We start from the raw sequence: 18030 nt of genomic DNA on the forward strand, positions 1-18030 counted from the left end.
TACTGTGGGCATTGGCACAGCCCTCCACCAGGCTGGCCTGCAAGGGTGCCTCCCCAGGAACCCCCGCCCCCCAATACCAGCAGATTGCTGGTTGCGCTGAGGTGGCAGGACATCCTCTTCTATCACTCTGCTCCAACTAGCAGAGGATGCCAGCCAGGCAAGCAAGCGGGACCAGGCTTGAAGGGTTGGCAGAGGGACCCTTGGTGGAGGGATGCATGGCGTGGCCCAGGTGCTGGAGGTGTCAAGGCAGCTCCTCCCAGGGGATGCATCAAGACAGCCCTCATAGAGACCCCTCCACCAGTATAACCACAGGGACTTTCTTCCTCTCATGTGAGAATGGAGGAACCTCTAACACCACTGCTGATCCATGTTCCAACTGGAGTTTTGACCTGTTGGACTTTGCAGGTGGGCAAAGGGGCTGCTCCTCTCCAGGCAGTGCATTTACATCTCAGGATAGGCAGAGAGAAAACAGCTAACTGCACTCTGGAAGCCCATGCCCCCAAGTATATCCCACTGGTGAGAGATGGGTCCAGTGGCCACCCCACGCAGAGGGGTCTGGGCTGTGCTGGAAGGGGAGGGGGACATGGAGGTTGGCTGGGCCTGTGGATGGCTGCCCCACACAGTGTTGATGGCCTGTGGGAGTGAAGCTGGTCAGCCCACAGCCTGCTGCAGCACATGGTCCAGGGAGCCCCATGTCTCTCCTGGAGAGTCAGAATGAACATGCTGGGTTCTGGGGAAGGGTGTGGGTCAGGATCCTGGGTGCTGCCCCAGGAGCTGGGTGGAGGGTCCTGGGGGCCCATGTGGGGTACCCAGTAGGGGAGGCAGCACCCTTCCCAAGAGGGCTGGGCTGGGAGGAGACGCGGTGAGCACTGGGTGCTTGTATGTGTGACCCTGGGGCTGCGGGGCTTGAGCATGGCCGGGCAGGGGCAGACAGGGGCAGCGAGGTCAGACTGTGTCCATGGGGTGGGGTCCCCGCTGGGATCAGGGGGTCGTTGTGGGGCTGGGGATGGAGCCCATGGGGCTCTGGTCTTCTGGGGGTGTGGGCAGTGGTGCAGCCTCCTTCCTAGAGCCCAGCCCTTGGCGGAGCCCAGTGTCCCAGCAGGGAGCACATCCTTGTGTGGCCTTGCAGCTGTGTGGTTCTCCCTGGGGTCCCCTTCTGCAGCCTACTGTACCTGCCCCCTGAATCCACAGGTCAGTAAGATTCCCTGGTGGGGGGGGAGTGTCCACGGAAGCCTGACGGTGCTGACCTCAGTGCCCTGGAGGAGAGCAGCTTGTTCTCTGTGCCTGGGGCCAGGAGTAGGAGCTGGTTTGTGCCCTGACCTCCCAAGGGCTTGCCCCCTGAGGCACCCTGTGGGACCCTGGTTCCGGACTGCAGCCCAGCCCTGTCTCCGGCTCCAGAGGGCTCCTGAGCTCCAGTGCAGAAGTCCTGGGGCCTCTGACCACTTAGACTCCCCCACCTGAGGCTCCCTGTCCCCTGGGAGCATCCTTGCTAGCCCCTCCACCCCCATCGCCAAGACCTGGATGCTTCTCCCACTGTGGCTATAGTGTCTCCTCCTCCAGGAAGTTGCCCTGGCTGCCTCCAGACAGGTGGGGAACCCCAGCCTCTATGCCTCACCCCGTGTCTCCCCTTCATAGCCCATGTTACACCTGTGCAAATGTCTGCACAGCAGCTGTGTGCACAGCCCAGGGCCCGGCTCAGGCTCTCTGGGATGGCGAGTGAGTGAACAGGCAAGCCAGTGAGTCAAGAAACACAACATGGACCAGAAAAACGTAATTGCAGAGAAATCCCTGCTGAAAACTAAAAGGTCCCAGGCCTGAGGGCAGGGAGGGGAGGCGCGTGGAGGGGCAGGGTGGGCAGTAAGGTGGGGCAGGAGGGCCTTCCCTGCCCTGGAGCTGATCTACTTCCTGCCTGCAGGCCTGTGGTGACCCCCAGCACTGGAGGGGAGAATGGGCCTCCCTTCAGGCCCAGAGTGGCAGTGACCTGACTGTGGGTTCTGGCCAGGGTCTCTGGAGCGGAGCAGAGGAGAGGGGTGAGCACAGGGCCCAGATCCACACTGAGCAGCCTGCCTCTGGTCCTGGTCATGAGATGGGGACGCTGAGGGCCACTGGGCCTGTCCAGTGACCCCAGGAGCCCTGGACTCTGCACTAGGCCAGGCTCCCCAGGCTGACCGCTAGTTTGGGGATGGGTAGTGGGCGCTAGTTCCTCCTGGGCCCACAGTAGCCAGGGCTGCTGGGGACATGCCCACATCCTCCTGGGTGGTGGGGCTGGGCTGGAACAAAGTCTCCCATGTGGTGGAGCCTGAGATAGGTTTTTGTGATTGGTCTGAGGCACTGTGAGCCCCAACTACTAGAACTCACACTGCCTCAGGCCTTTACAAAATCTGTCCCAGAACAGGAGTACTGCTGTGGTCCTCCCTGGCTGCCCTGGGCTGCCCCTCTCCTGGACCAGGACACCTCCGCAGGCTGTCAGCAGCCCCCGAGGACCAGGGTAAGAGTGTGGGAGTGTCTGCTGGCCAAAAGGGCAGGCGCTGCCTACCAGACTCCAGGCCCTCTGCTGGCTGCCCCTAACCTAGAGGAGGGGTTTCTGGCCTGGATGGTGTCACTGTGGTACCAGCTGCTACTATACCACCGTGACACAGACCAGGTCTGAAACCTCCTGGCCTGTCTGGTGGAGGGGTGGGGGCTTCTCCTTGCTGGACACTCCTGAGCTCCAGAGGCCCTGAGTCCCAGGGTGTGAGTATCCCATGTAGGCTGCTGCCAGGTGAGTGTCCTGTGGGTGGGTGGGCTCTGAGGTGGAGGTCAGCACCCCCAGCCCATCCCGCATGGAGCAGTGTGGCTGCAGACAGAGCCTGGGTCTGCTGGCTGGGCCCCCTGCCCTCCTGGGTCAGGGCCTCTTGGACATGTCTGGTCCATCCTCTCTTCCAGGGGGTCTGCTACTCAGCCTTGCTGACCAGTCTGGGTGTCCGTGGGGGAGGGGATCCCAAAGCGCAGGCACAGAGGGCTCAGGGAGGGGCCCTGGGTCTTTCCTCAACTGCTGTGCAGGTGTCCCACTGCAACAGTGTCCCTCCTGCCCATTCCCCCAGGTTTGGGGTGGGGGTGAGGGCATGGCATCCTCAGCTGCGATCCCCCAGCCCCTCCCCCACCCCGCAGCACCCTCTGCATGTGCCCTCCCCTGGACAAGTGCCCAGGGAAGGGAGCTGGGACCTGGGAGACAGGCTGGCATTCAGAGCACGGGGAGCCCTTGGGGGCATCCGCTCAGCTCCAGGTCAGGTTCCAGGCTGGAGCCCAGGTTGCAGGGGGGCCTCCTGGGTGCCCAGGCAGGGCGGGCATGAGAAGAGGGCCCAGTTCTGGGCATGAGGGCTGCAGGGACCAGGCCAGGGCATGGTTACATCCTTCCTTCCTGGGGTGATGGCACTGGACCCCAGTTCTCAGAGGGCAGCGTCCCTCAGTCTGCCCCACCGTGCCTGCCGCTGGGGACAGGGGCTCTCTGGAGCTCACTAACCTGTGCCATTGGGAGGACAGTGTGTGGGGACCATGGGCCCCAGGGAGGGCTCCTGGTTTTGAGCACAGGTCATGTCGCTGTTGGAGATGGCATTCCAGTGCCCATAGTGACAGAGGCTTGGACAGTATGGCCTGTCCCCAGAACTTGGGGGTGGGGGTGCAGCTCACAGCTGCCCATATTCTGACCTGGTGGAGGCCACAGTCCCATCCATCTGCCTTGGAGGAACCAGCTGAGGTAGCTGTGCCCCTGGGAGGAAGCGTGGGGGGGGGCAGGAGATGGGGCCTGATTGAGGGACCCTGGGTCCCCCCTGGGGTCCGACCCCCACTGTGGCTCATCTGTGGTGGATGGTGAGGAGGCCAGAGCCCCCAGGAGAGGCCCTGTGGGCAGGTGCAGGGATCTGGGCTCCCAGCCTTCTTTTTAGATGGGCAGGCTTGCCCAGGGCCCTGGCTGCCTGGCTGTGGAGTCCAGCTTGAGGCCTCCGTGCTGCCTGTCCTCGACGGGGCAGGGTGGCCACCGGGCTTGGGCTCTGTGAGCACCCAGGCCCATAGTGGCCTGTGGTTTCCTCCTCCCCTGGCCGCAGCACAGCCCTGCTGGACACACTGGAGGGTGCCCATCATGTAGAGTCCACCTGGGAGGCCCTCAGTATGTGGAGCCCAGCCCTTCAGGACCAGAGGCTAGAGGCCAATGGCCTGTGCCCCAGGGGTGAGGCGGCTGGCTTGGGTCAGGGCAGTCCTCCAGGGTGCCCTGGTCCCTGGTTGCTGCTATGGGAGGCATCACTGTGGTATCCATATATATATACACTGTGTGACACCCTTTGACAATAACTGGGGCCCAGCACTGGGAGGGGGGCTGGCAGGAGGAGCTTCCTCAGGATGGGGTGGGTAGAGGCAGGACTAGAAGGGCCCTGGAGGGGGTGGGGGCTGTTCTGGTAGGGACGCAGGTCCTTGCTGGGGCTGGAGACTGAAGCCTGCCCTCTGCAGTCACTGGGGAGGCTGGGCAGGGAGAGGAGCCCCCAGGACATCGTCTGAGAACTCCTGGTCTGTGCCTGCCAGGCCTGCAGGGCCTGTGGGCAGGCTGGACCTCAGGGTGCACAGCTTGCTGTGGGGTGGAGCTCAGACCTGTGACCCCAGGGCAGGGGCCGGGGAGGGAGAGTCCCTGGGCACCTGGGAACCTGGGCTGGGCCTGGGCTCAGGTTGAGGGGTCACTGGAGGGGGTGGATGGTGGGGGAGGAAGGTGGTGGCTTGCAGGCAGGCCCCGTGGGAGGGAAGAGTCCCCAGCGCCACTGCCCTGTGCCTGGCCCACCCCCGTTGCCCTCCTGGAAGAGGTGGGCTGGAGCTTGGCCTCTTCCTCTGTTAAGTCTCATAGGAAATGTGGAGCCACATCCCCAGTTAGAATCCCGGCCATTCTGCAGCCACCTGGCTATGAGGGTTCACCCAGTGGGGGCTCCCTCCTGGGGATGCAGCCCCTGGGAACAGAAGCCTGGGTGTGGGCGGAGGTGGAGCCTGCCTAGGATGTGCCAGGGTCCCAGCCTCAGAGGGCAGCACAGCTCTGGGCACCCTCGCAAAGCCTGGTAGGGTGGGCTCCTCCCGGGGGCTGTACCTGGAGGCCACTCAGTGGGGTGGATTCCTAGCCCACGGTGCCTCCTGCCACTGACCAGCAAGACACAGCACATCCAGAGCACGCATAGTGCCTGTCCTGGGGAGAGGCCCCTAGTTGCCCCCTGGCCAGCCCAGGAGCAACCCCTTCCCTCAGGACATCCATGGGCTGGGAGGAGCTTTGTGCCCCGTGAACCTTGTTGTCCCTCCAATATCAGTGAGCTCCTATACGACCTTCAGGGACCTGGCTGCAGCATCCCCTCCTGTCAGCCTGCCTGCTGGTCTCCAGGGTCCTGCCCACTGGGGGCTCGACCACTGGAGGTGTCCTGGCCTGGGCTCTGTCCTTCCAGGACTCCTTCCTGGCCATGAGTGTGGAATGCCAGGTGTGTGCCTGTCAGCTTGCCGGGCCCTTTGGGACCCTGGATGTGAGTGGACATATACCTGGACCCAAGCCTGTGGGCCGAGCTGGCTGCCAGTGGCTCTGAGGGCCAAGAGCCCTGGCTCTGACCCTGGGGAGCCAGGCCTGGGGGCCCTGGGGCTCCGCCTGGGTTTTTGCTGCTGCCTCTGTCACTGTGGTAGTAGCTACCGTAGTAGCACAGTGCAATGTTCCTTGTCAAAAAGTCCCCAGAGGTGAGTGCAGTGGAAGGACCCCTGGGGGGTCCCCTGCCTCTGCCTCAGGGCCCCCGGCAGCTGCAGTGATCTGGGCCCCTCTCCTGCCTGGTGTCCCCAGGGAGGAGGGGATGCCCTCCTGCAGGGGTGGATAGAAGCCCCACCTCCTGGGGCAGTGGCTGGAGGGAGGGGCAGAGCCAGGTCTTGGGTCCAGCCTGCCTGCATGCCGGGCCCACCCAGACTGGAGATCTGAGGGAGGTTTGGGGTGGCCCTGGTCTGCATGATTCCAGGGGGTCCGGCAGGCAGCAGGCAGCAGACAGGACCCGGTTGGGGGAGGCTGGCTGGCCCTGTCCCTGAAGCCGAGAGGGCCGAGTCTTCCACCCCCAGGGGGTTTGGGTTCGGGGCCACACTGCTGTGGTGACCAGCACGTCCTTGGTGAGGTGGCTCCACTCCAAATCCAGGGGTTGGTGTCCCTGTTGCACCCAGGGCAGGGCCATGTCCTGGACCCCAGGATGGGGATTTTGATGGGCGCTGAAACGCTGTGGTTGAAACAGTAATCATCAGTACAGTAGTACCACAGTGACACAGAGCCACCCCCAATCCTCCTTCCCTGGAGGCCGCGGGCCCAGCTGGGGAAGACCCTGGGGTAAGGCCCAGAGGAGGCCCAGGGAGCCCAATGGGGCCCAGGGAGGCCCAGGAGCAGGTGCAGGGGAGGCCTAGGTGCCCTCCTGCTTACCTACCTGGGGTTGGTGCTGGAGCACTGGAGACCCCAGGAGGGTGACCTTTGCTGGGGCCTCCCAGTGGCTCCTGGGCATTCCCTCTGTGGTGATTGTGGGGGATCATTGGGTCTAAACACTTCCCTCTGGAGTATGGACACTGGTTTTCTGGCATCGCCTCTCCTCACCACCATAGCTCCTAGAGGGTGCCCACAGCCTCAGTTAGCTGAGGGAGTTCCCCTTGCCCCCCACCCCTGGGACTTGTACATAGATTATAAATATGTAAGGGGGAAACGGATGGGTGGGGAGGGGTTGTGGGGCTGGGGCCTCACTTCCCCTCCTCACGCTTCCCCTAGTTCCCTCTCCCTGGGGCCGTTTGTTAAAAAAAGAATAATGAAGGGTGAAAATTTTTTTCTGAATAGAAAAAAACAGGGAGATGAAAAACGCTCTGCATCACTTGCCATCTGGGAAATACACATCAAAACCATGATGAATGAAAACATGGCAAATCGAACTCCAATACAAAATATACAAAAAATAAATTAAAAAAAAACACGATGAGGTTCCACCTCACAGCAGTGAGAATGGTGAAAATTAACAAGACAGGAAACAACAGATGTTGGAGAGGATGTGGAGAAAGGGGATCCCTCGGCCCTGTGGGTGGAGATGCAAACTGGTGCAGCCACTGTGCAAAACAGTGTGCAGGATCCTCAAGAAGGTAAAAATAGAGATAGAGCTACCCCATGACCCAGGAAGTGCACTCCTGGGGATTCACCCCAAAGATACTGATGTAGTGAAATGATGGGGCACCTGCAGCCCCATGTTCACAGCAGCAATGTCCACAGTAGCCACACCGTGGGAGGAGCCTCAGTGTCCTTCGGCAGATGATGGATAAAGAAGACATGGCTTATACATACAATGGGATATGACTCAGCCATCAGAGAGGATCAATACCCACCATTTGCTTCAATGTGGACAGAACTGGAGGGTATTATGCTGCGTGAAATAAGTCAGTGACAGAAAGACAACTGCTCACGATGACACTTGCAGGACTTAAGGCAGGAGAGCAACACGAGATAAGGGAAACAGGAGGCTTGCTGTGCAGGCCTCTAAACACACTCAACCAAGAATTAAGTGACGTCAGAGAGGGACTTCTCCAAAACTGAGCCCCTATTGACAGTGTAGGATTGCTACACCTGTTGCAGTGTGAGAAGTTTCCTCACACATGTAGCTGTAACATCACAGATAACTCCTGCAAGGTGTCTCAATTACTAGGGGACATTCATTTTTTTTGTAAATTTATTTTTTATTGGTGTTCAATTTGCCAACATATAGCATAACACCCAGTGCTCATCCCATCAAGTGCCCCCCTCAGTGCCCGTCACCCAGTCACCCCCAACCCCACCCATCTCCCTTTCTACCATCCCTAGTTCATTTCCCAGTTAGGAGTCTCTCATGTTCTGTCTCCCTTTCTGATATTTCCCACTCATTTTTTCTCCTTTCACTATGGGACATTCATTATCAATTTAATGGGATCCAGGTATCCACTGGTTTGTTTGACCAAATTGGTAATGGGGGTGTCATCTAAGAGATGAAGTTACAAATTGGAACCTCACGCTTATGCTTATTCTCCTGCACGTATCAATGCAGGCACCACTGGCTGTCAATCAGCAACCCCCCAGCCCTTCCTCAGGCCCTTGGATCCATCCCTGGATAGATTCTAACTGCTGCACGACCTGCAGCCCCATCTCAGCAGGAAGCAACAGAGCATCATTGTCCCATTCCCTAAGGGCAGTTAGGGAACCATTCTAGGTGGGGGGAGGATAAGTAGGGGACAGGTGACGCTAGGGAGGGAGAGACAGGTAGGGGGCTACTGACCAGGATCATGCAGGAAGCTGCATAACCAGGCAGAGAAATCCCAGATGTACAGAATGATACATTGTGTTTACAAGGACACCTTGTGTGTTCCCACAATAGTTACAAGTCCACCCTCTTTGCTCTACATAAAGACCTGATACCCACAAATGCATGGGGACATGGACAGGGGATTTACCAAGAGCCCTGGTCAGTTTCCTATGAGAGAGGATCATAAAAGCCCTCAGTGCAACCCCTTCTGGACCTCTCTCACTTTACAGACTTTTCTCTCTCTCTTCTCCTTTTCTTTTCGTTTCTTTTCATTTCATTTCTTTTCTTTTCTTTCTTCTTTTCTTTTCTTTCTTTCTTCTTTCTTTCTTTCTTTCTTTCTTTCTTTCTTTCTTTCTTTCTTTCAAGATTTTACTTGTTTATTCATTAAAACAAGTTGAAATATTTGTTGAAATATCAGAAAGGGAGACAGAACATGAGAGACTCCTAACTCTAGGAAACGAACTAGGGGTGGTAGAAAGGGAGGTGGGCTGGGGGTGGGGGTGACTAGGTGACAGGCACTGAGGGGGCACTTGATGGGATGAACACTGGGTGTTATTCTATATGTTGGCAAATTGAACACTAATAAAAAATAAATTTATTTTTTTTTAAATTTATTCATGATAGTCATCAGAGAGAGAGAGAGAGAGAGAGAGGCAGAGACACAGGCAGAGGGAGAAGCAGGCTCCATGCACCGGGAGCCCGACGTGGGATTCGATCCTGGGTCTCCAGGATCACGCCCTGGGCCAAAGGCAGGCGCCAAACCGCTGCACCACCCAGGGATCCCCAAAAATAAATTTATTTAAAAATATTCATGAGAGACACAGAGAGAGAGGCAGAGATACAAGCAGAGGGAGATGCAGACTTCCCCTGGAACACTTGATGTGGGACTCGATCCCAGGACCCCAGGATCACAGTCTGAGCAGAAGCCTTAACCACTGAGCCACCCAGGGGCTCCTCTACAGAGCTTTCCTAGCTTTCCTTTCTGTTCTCACCTTCACATAATAAAGTTCCTCCTCATTTCACAGTTTTGTGTTCACAAGATTCATCCTTTGATTCCTTGAGACAAGAATCCCGAAACTCTGCCACAGAACAGCTGCAGGGAGCTCAGAAATCACCCTTGTGGAATGGGGTGAGAAACAAGGGGACCCAAGGAGGACGGAGCAAGATGCCAGCCCAGCCAATGTGTGCAGACTAGGGAGGATGGCCCCGTAGTGATGTCTTGAGCTCAGAAACTCTGCGACACACAGAAGAAGGAAGGGCTGTGTGCTGTCTGAAGACCAGTGAGAGAGAGAGGTAGCCATGGAGAGATCACAAATATATCATGTCAACCCCAATTCTCTAATGTTATAGGATGGAAACTACAGTGGCCATCAGGTAATGCCTGAGTTACTATTTCTGATGAGATGAAAGGGGTCTGATCAGGGACCATGTCAGAGAAAGGAGTACAGGGAGGGAGGCAGCGGTGCATTGACCTCAAGGTGCACTCCCTGTACATGGTGAAAATGGCATGAATGCCAAGGTCTTGAGGTCATCCTGGGCCTGAAATACAGAAGAAGCCAGGTGCCAAAGTGAGGGAGTTTGGCAAACAGTGTCAGAGAGGGAAAGGCCCAGATAGAGACAGGAAGGTCCTCCCTCCTGAATTCCTGCTCTGCACCTGCTTCCTGGCTTCTCTCTGTGGTAAAGGGTCCTGTTGTCCTGATTGCCCCCTTTCTGATCTGGGCTGCCCTCTGGCGACCTGTGTGCCCCCTGGTGACCTGAGCACCATCTGGTCATCTGAGTGTCCCTTCAGCCCAGCCCCTCCTGTGTCCCTGCAGAGAGGTTTGTGTCTGGCCTCACACTGAGGTCCCCTCACTGTGTCTCTTGCACAGTAATACACGGCCGTGTCCTCGGTGGTCATGGAGCTCAGCTGCAGGGAGAACTGGTTCTTGGCCGTGTCAGCAGTGATGGAGATGCGTCCCTGGAATGCCGGGTTGTAGTTTGTGCTACCTGTCCAGTACCCCATCCATTCCAGTCCCCTCCCAGGGCGCTGGCGGATCCAGTTCCAGTAGTAACTGCTGGTGACGGAGCCTCCGGACACAACACAGGTGAGAGAGATGGTCTGTGAGGGCTTCACCAGTCCTGGCCCTGACTCCTGCAGTGTGAGTTCAGACAGGACACCTAGGGACAAGGAGGGTCATTGTGAGTCTGTCCCATCCGACAGGAAGGCCCCCGCCCATCTGGGAGTTCCCAGGCCCTCACCCAGGGGAGCTGCCAGCAGGCAGAGGAGGGACCACGGCATCTGCATGGCTGTCTACAGGATGGAGACCCAGGTTCTGGCCTCTGCCTGTGATGCTGACTTTTTGTAGGAGCACCAGAGGTGATTTGCATGTGGGTCCCCATAGAGGAAAGGACACATTAAAAGATCTTGAACCCCAGTTATAGTCCCCTGTTCCTGGTGCCCAGTAGAGTGAGGGCCCATAAACCTGGTCCTAGTGATCTGGGCTCTGTTTCTGGATCAGCTGTTCCCCAGTCCTGTTTCCTTGAGGGGGTTAGTGCTGCACTTGATGAACTTGGGGAACCTTATGAAGGTTCTCTCATATTCTGTTTTCAGGCTCTGATTATGGGTTGCACTTTCCATCTTCAGAGTTACCTGCTCAGAAACACGGAGGATGAGGTGGTGGCCTGGGATCCAGACCATTGCCTGCTTGCCTGATTCAGGTCATTATCCCCCTCCAATCAGATATGGGGTCCTAGAAATGATTGCAATGGATACCATCCCCAATCTCCTCTACAAATGGGGGTGTTTGGAACTATACTTGGGCATGTACAGAAGGGAATGAGCTCATCCAAGTGGAGACAGGGCAGAGGAATTGGGTGGCTGTGTCTGGACTCAGGGTCATGGAGTTGGCTGAGGGTGGAGAGGAGGTTCCTTGCCAGAAATCACGTCTCCCAGGCCTCTGCATGTGGGCAAGGGGGTTCCCATTCTACTTCCACCCTGGAGAGTCCAGGAAGTTGGCAGGCTGGCCATTACCTGTCAGGAGATGGTAACATGAATATCTATTCATCTGAGAAACATAAGATTTAAAAGCTACAACTTTTCCTGAAAAGTGGGATTTCTGAGTTAAGCCAGCTTCCGTCAAGATAGCTCTATAATCCACAACACACAAAGGTCTTCTAGTCGGAACTCTTGTGACCAGTCCCTATGAACGCCCTATTAAGAGTCCTGGAAGAGCTTTCCAAAACACCCACACAGACAAGGATAAAAAGAAACAGAGGCTTGGATAGGAAGTCTGCATGAAGAACAGAAAAGGAAAATAAGCAATCGATGTCCCAAATGAATTGAGATGGGACGGTATAACTTAGTAAAACGAAGGTATGAATTCAACCAGTTTGAGGAGAGTGATATTAAAGGGGGATGCATAGAGGAATGAGAGACCACTTGGGGATTATCATGAAGTTGAAATTATGTTGAAAGCATAAAAGCCTAAGTTGATATGATTTCGGAGAGCAATGACACAAGTTTTACACAAAGAGCAAAGCTCTTGGCAAGGGGTTTTCCATTGTGTTGATGTCTGCGTGTCTCTACTCCGTCACACAGTAAGGACACTGAGTAGAGCTGCCACGGTATCATGTGCGGACTTTCACGTGAGCGATCTTTTCAAGCCAGTCCCATAAATAAGAAGACATTTGTGGCTCATGCCAAGGGTTAGGTTTAGCTCAATAAGAAACTGCCAAGCCGTCTTCCAGAGTGGTTGCACCATTTTGGATTTCCACCAGCAGGGAAAGAGCTTATTTTCCATCTGCAAATCCTCCTTGGTGAGGTGTTCAGATCTTTTCTTCAGTTTTAAGTTGGGTCGGTTTCTTGTTGACTTGGAAGAATTCTTTGCTCATTTTTTAAATTTAAATTTTAGTTATTATACAGGGCAATATTGGTTCCAGGAGTATAATTCAGTAATTCATCATGCACAACACCCACGGCTCATCACACAGGTGCCCTCCTTCATACCCATCCCCCACTCACCTCCCTCCCTCAATCCTCAGCTGGTTCTCTATTGTCAAGAGGCTCTCATGCAGTGTTTCCCTCTCTCCTATTTTTCTTTCCCTCTTCCCATATGTTTATCTGTTTTCTTTCTTAAATTCCACATAGGAGTGAGATCATATGGTATTTGTCTTTCTCTGATTGACTTATTTCACTCAGCATAATATCCTCTAGATCTATCTAAGTCATTGCAAGTGGTAGAATTTCATCCTTTCTGATGACTGAGTCCTATCTCACTGCATATATAAGCCACGTCTTCTTCATCCATTCATCTGTCGAAGGACATTATGGCTCCTCCCACAGTTTGGGTATAGTGGACACTGCTACTATGCACGTTGTGGGAGGCAGGTGGCCCTTCAAATAATTATTTTTGGGAAAATACTTAGTGGTGCATTGCTGGGTTGTAGGGCAGCTCTGTTTTTAACTTTTTGAGGAACTGTTTCTGCTGGAGAGACTGTTTCCTAGAGCTGGTGCACCAGCTTGCATTCCCACCAACCGTGTAAGACAGTTCTCCTTTTTCTTTTTCTTTTTTTTTTTCAGCATAGGGTTTTTACATTTAATATACATAGTCTCATTTCATTTTTTTTTATTTTTTATTGGTGTTCAATTTACTAACATACAGAATAACCCCCAGTGCCCGTCACCCATTCACTCCCACCCCCCGCCCTCCTCCCCTTCCAACACCCCTAGTTCGTTTCCCAGAGTTAGCAGTCTTTACGTTCTGTCTCCCTTTCTGATATTTCTGTATCCTCACCAACACCTGTTGTTTCCTGGTCTTGTTACTTTTGGCCATTTTAGCAGGTGTGAGGTGCTGTCTCAGTGTGTTATTGATGCGTATTTCCCTGATGCTGAGTGATCTTGAACTTTTCAGGTGTCTGTTGGCCATCTGAATGTCTTCTTTAGAAAAATTTCTACTCATGTCATCTTCCTATTTCTTTATTGGATTTTTTTAATTTTCTGAGTGTTGATTTTGGTAAGATTTGTAGATCTTGGATACTAGCCCTTTATCTGATACGTCATTTGCAAGTATCTTCTCCCATTCTGTAGGTTGTCTTTTAGTTTTATCAGATGTTTCCTTGCTGTGAAGAATATTTTTGTTTTGATAAAGACCCAATAGTTATTTTTGCTTTTCTCTACCTTGTCTCAGGCATTGTATCCAATAAGAAGTTGCTGTGGCTGAGGTCAAAGAGGTTTCTGCTCATGTTCTTCTTTAGGATTTTGATGGTTTCCTTTCTTACATTTGGATCCTTCATCCATTTTGAGTTTATCTTTTTGTCTGGTATAAGAGAATGGTCCAGTTTTTCATTCTTCTGCACATGGCTGTCCAATTTTTCCAGCACTGTTTATTGATGAGATTGTCCCTTTTTCCAGTGGATAGTTTTTCTAACTTTGTCAAAAATGGTTTGACCATAGAATTGAGGGCCCATTTCTGAGTTCTGTGTTCTGTTCCACTGATTTATGTGTCTGTCTTGTGCCAGGACCACACTGTCTTGATGATCACATCTTTGTAATGCAGTTTGAAATCCAGAATCATGATACATCCAGCTTTCTTTTTGTACTTCAGGATTACTTTGGCTATTTGGGGTCTTTTGTGGTTCCATAAAAATTTAAGATTGAGGGGATCCCTGGGTGGCGCAGCGGTTTGGCGCCTGCCTTTGGCCCAGGGCGCGATCCTGGAGACCCAGGATCGAATCCCACATCAGGCTCCCGGTGCATGGAGCCTGCTTCTCCCTCTGCCTGTGTCTCTGCCTCTCTCTCTCTCTCTCTGTGACTATCATAAATAAATAAAAAATTAAAAAAAAAAAAATTTAAGATTGTTGGCTTAGCTCTGTGAAAAATACTGGTGACATTTTGATAGGGATCGATTAAATGTGTAGATTATTTTGGGAAGTAAAGGCATTTTAACAATGTTTGTCTTTACATACCATGAACATGGAATGTTTATCCTCTTCGATTTCTTTTTTTTTAAAGATTTTATTTATTTATTCATGATAGTCACAGAGAGAGAGAGAGAGAGGCAGAGACACAGGCAGAGGGAGAAGCAGGCTCCATGCACCGGGAGCCCGATGTGGGATTCGATCCCGGGTCTCCAGGATCGCGCCCTGGGCCAAAGGCAGGCGCCAAACCGCTGCGCCACCCAGGGATCCCCTCCTTCCATATTTTTGATGGTGGTTCACTTCTAGTTTCATCGCATTGTGGTCTGAAAGTGTGCATGGAATGAATTCAGACTTTCTGTACCAGTTGAGACTTGATGTGTGACCCTCTATGTGATAAATTCAGGAGTATTATCCATGTGCCCTGAAGAAGAATGTGCACTTTCTCGCTTTAGGATGGAATACTGCATATATATCTTTAAAGTTCGTATGGTCCAATGTGTCATTCAAAGCCCTTGTTTCCTGGTTGAGCTTCTGCTGAGATGATATATCCCTGCTGTCAGTGGGACATTAGTGTCTGCACTGTTATTGTATTATTATCACTGAGTTTCTTTAATTTTGTTGTTAGTTCATTTATATACTTCAGTGCTTCCAAGTTAGAGTCATAGATATTTACAAATGTTAGACCCTTCTATTATGATATAGTGTCTTTCTTAATCTCTTATTACAGTCCCTGGTTTAAAATCTAGTTTGTCAGATATAAGGATGGCTACCCCAGGTTTCTTTTGATGTCCACTGACATGATAAAGGGTTCTTTACCCACTCACTTTCAACCTGGAGCTTTGTGTCTAAAACGAGTCTCTTGTAAGTGGTGTATCAATTTTTAAAAAAAATCCGTTCTGATACCTATGTCTTTTTATTGGACCAGGGCAAATGTACTCAACATTTAAAGAAGAGTAAATGCCTATTCTCAATCTATTTCAAAAAATATGAATGGAAAGAGTACTATGAAACTCATTCTTGAGGCCAGCATGAACTTGATTCCAAAACAAGACAAAGACCTCACCAAAAAGAATTACAGGCAAATATCTCTGAAAGGTATGGATGGAAACTTTCTCAATAAAATACTAGGAAATTGAATTCAACATTACTTTAAAGGAATTTTTCACCAGGACCAAGTGGGATTTATTACTGGATTGCAGGGGTGGTATTACGCTAAGTGAAATAAGTCATCCAGAGAAAGAGAAATACTATATGTTCTCAGTCACATGGAATTTAAGAAAGAAAAGAGATAAAAATGAGAAAGGGGAAAAAGTAAAAAGGGAGAGAGGGAAACAAGCCATTAAAGGCTCTTATTGGTAGGCAACAAACTGAGGGTTGATATTGGGAGATGGATTAGGGATGGGATAGACGGGTGAAGGGAATTAAGGAGGGCACTTGTGATGAGCAGTCGTTGTTGTATGCAAGCCATGAATCACTGGATTCTACTAACAACAATGCTCCTAACAACATTTAAATAAAAAAATTAAAAGGAAATGAGGGAGATGTTGAAAAAAGGAAGACACATTTCTTTTTTTTAATAAAATAATTTTTTATTGGTGTTCAATTTACCAACATACAGAATAACACCCAGTGCTCATCCCGTCAAGTGTCCCCCTCAGTGCCCGTCACCCACTCACCCCCACCCCCCGCCCTCCTCCCCGTCCACCACCCCTAGTTCTTTTCCCAGAGTTAGGAGTCTTTATATTCTGTCTCCTTTTCTGATATTACCCACACATTTCTTCTCCCTTCCCTTATATTCCCTTTCACTATTATTTATATTCCCCAAATGAATGAGAACATACACTGTTTGTCCTTCTCCGATTGACTTACTTCACTCATCATAATACCCTCTAGTTCCATCCACATTGAAGCAAATGGTGGGTCTTTGTCATTTCTAATGGCTGAGTAATATTCCATTGTATACATAAACCACATGGAAGACACATTTCTTAGGTTCATCAGAAAGCAGAGTTTATAGAGGAAACCATTGGCTCAAACTACAGAATGGCATGTGCATCCACAGACACAGCTGAGGTCTATGTGCCTTGCACAGAAGCCATAGATTTCCATAGGAGTGAGCTTGTTTCCAGGTGAGATTATCATTGGATTCCTGGGCTGAGTAAGGTATATTTCCCTCTTGAATGGAGATGAGCATCATCCCACCCATCGAGAGCCTGAATAGAACAAAAGTCAGCGGAAGGTAGACTTCACCCATTTTTATTCTACTTCAATGCCTGCGCTGGTCGGTCACCTCCTGTTACCTTCTCTTACTCCTATACTGATCAATATGCCAATACACCTGGTTTTCAGTCCAACAGACTCAGAAAGATGTATACTACTGTCTTTCCTCTGTCGCAGATTGCAAAGGACAGACCATGGGACTTCTCAGGCTCCATGATCATATGATATATATATATATATATATATATATATATATATATATATATATATATATTTTTTTTTTTTTTCCAGGTGAAATTTCATCTGGAAAGTAATGATAATCCTACTTTCTGTATATTCTTGTTGGCATTTGGTATTATCAATCTTTTTGTATTTTAGCCATTATTAGTGGACATGTGAGGATAAACATATTTACATATATCACTTATCCCTTTCTGGAAGAATAGAGGATTACTCTGACACATGTTCCTGGAAAAACTGCTGAGATTACTACCACCATCATGGATAAGGAATTTCTAGGGGTGGTAAGGCTCACTCCATGCTTATTCACCACTCCTATTTAGGCTGCATAAGCTGTTAGGAGCTGTGGTAGCCCGGTATAGGTAAATCATAGCCTTGGATTTCAAGATTTTGGAGTAAATCCCTGCCATTATCTGCAGATTGTGACTCTTCTTTTGCTAATTAGCTCCTATCTGTTCCCAGATCTTAGAACCTAAGGGTTGAAACCTGGGTTACTAAGTTACCCTGCACATTGGACCGCTCACCTTGAACTGGGTATTATTGACTAACTCAGCCATAATGTTTGTCATGCACAGTGACCCTACTTCATAAAAAGGGAGAAGAGATGGAGTCTGAGGAGATCCTGAAGACACAGCATGCCACATGAAATAGTTTCAAAATGCTCATGATCCCCAGTTGAGCTCCACTACCTTCTCTCTCCCAACCTGCACCTGTGGTCTTATGAGGAAAGTCCTACAAATACGTCAAAGAGGAAAAAAAATAGTTGAACCTAGTCCACATTAGTTTCTGCATACTATTCAGACACCAGTTAAAGGCAGAACTCATGAGTCTTATTATGTTTTCCCCAACCCTGAAGCACCTGGTTTTTTAGAAGAGAAATTTCCTAATGAAGACACGATCACAGCATTAACTCAGTGACAATATCTTGCAAATTTGAGGCAAAGTTGAGGTCCTTCAGGAAATGAAGATTTGGTCATCTTGCCAGTTAATGGATTGGGACAGGCTGAAGAGCTGGCTGACAACAAAGATAATATATTATTGATAGAAGATGAAAGTAATTATAAATAGCAGTTTTCATCCTTTTCCAGTTACAGAAATGAGGACCTTAGCTATCATGCATATTTCTTCCTTATTTTTCTGTAAATATGTGTGTGCGTTTGTTTTCTTCCCTGCTTTACTTTTCCATTTGACATAGATGTGTTGATTTTATATCACTGCATTTAAGAATTCTTAATTTTGCATCATAATAGTTCAGTTGAGGGATATTGAGAAGAGTAAGCACCGCTTAAGAGCTTTGCCTACTCTTCTGGGGATGGGGTTTGTGTGTTTTTCATTGTATGCAGAATAC

At 51.1% G+C, this 18030-nt stretch overlaps 1 long non-coding RNA gene and 1 gene segment (V, D, J or C); both read right to left on the reverse strand.

Moving 5' to 3' along the window:
• Positions 1 to 18030, reverse strand: part of LOC140640584 (immunoglobulin gamma-1 heavy chain-like) — a 146992-nt gene that overhangs the window by 108415 nt on the left and 20547 nt on the right.
• Positions 10384 to 10845, reverse strand: LOC140639588 (uncharacterized). Its single transcript, XR_012036248.1, has 2 exons — positions 10566 to 10845; positions 10384 to 10484 (listed from the first exon to the last, which is right to left on the reverse strand). It is a non-coding gene; the product is annotated as an uncharacterized lncRNA (long non-coding RNA).

The sequence above is a fragment of the Canis lupus genome, chromosome 9 (assembly GCF_048164855.1).
Source record: "Canis lupus baileyi chromosome 9, mCanLup2.hap1, whole genome shotgun sequence".
Lineage (NCBI taxonomy): Eukaryota > Metazoa > Chordata > Mammalia > Carnivora > Canidae > Canis > Canis lupus.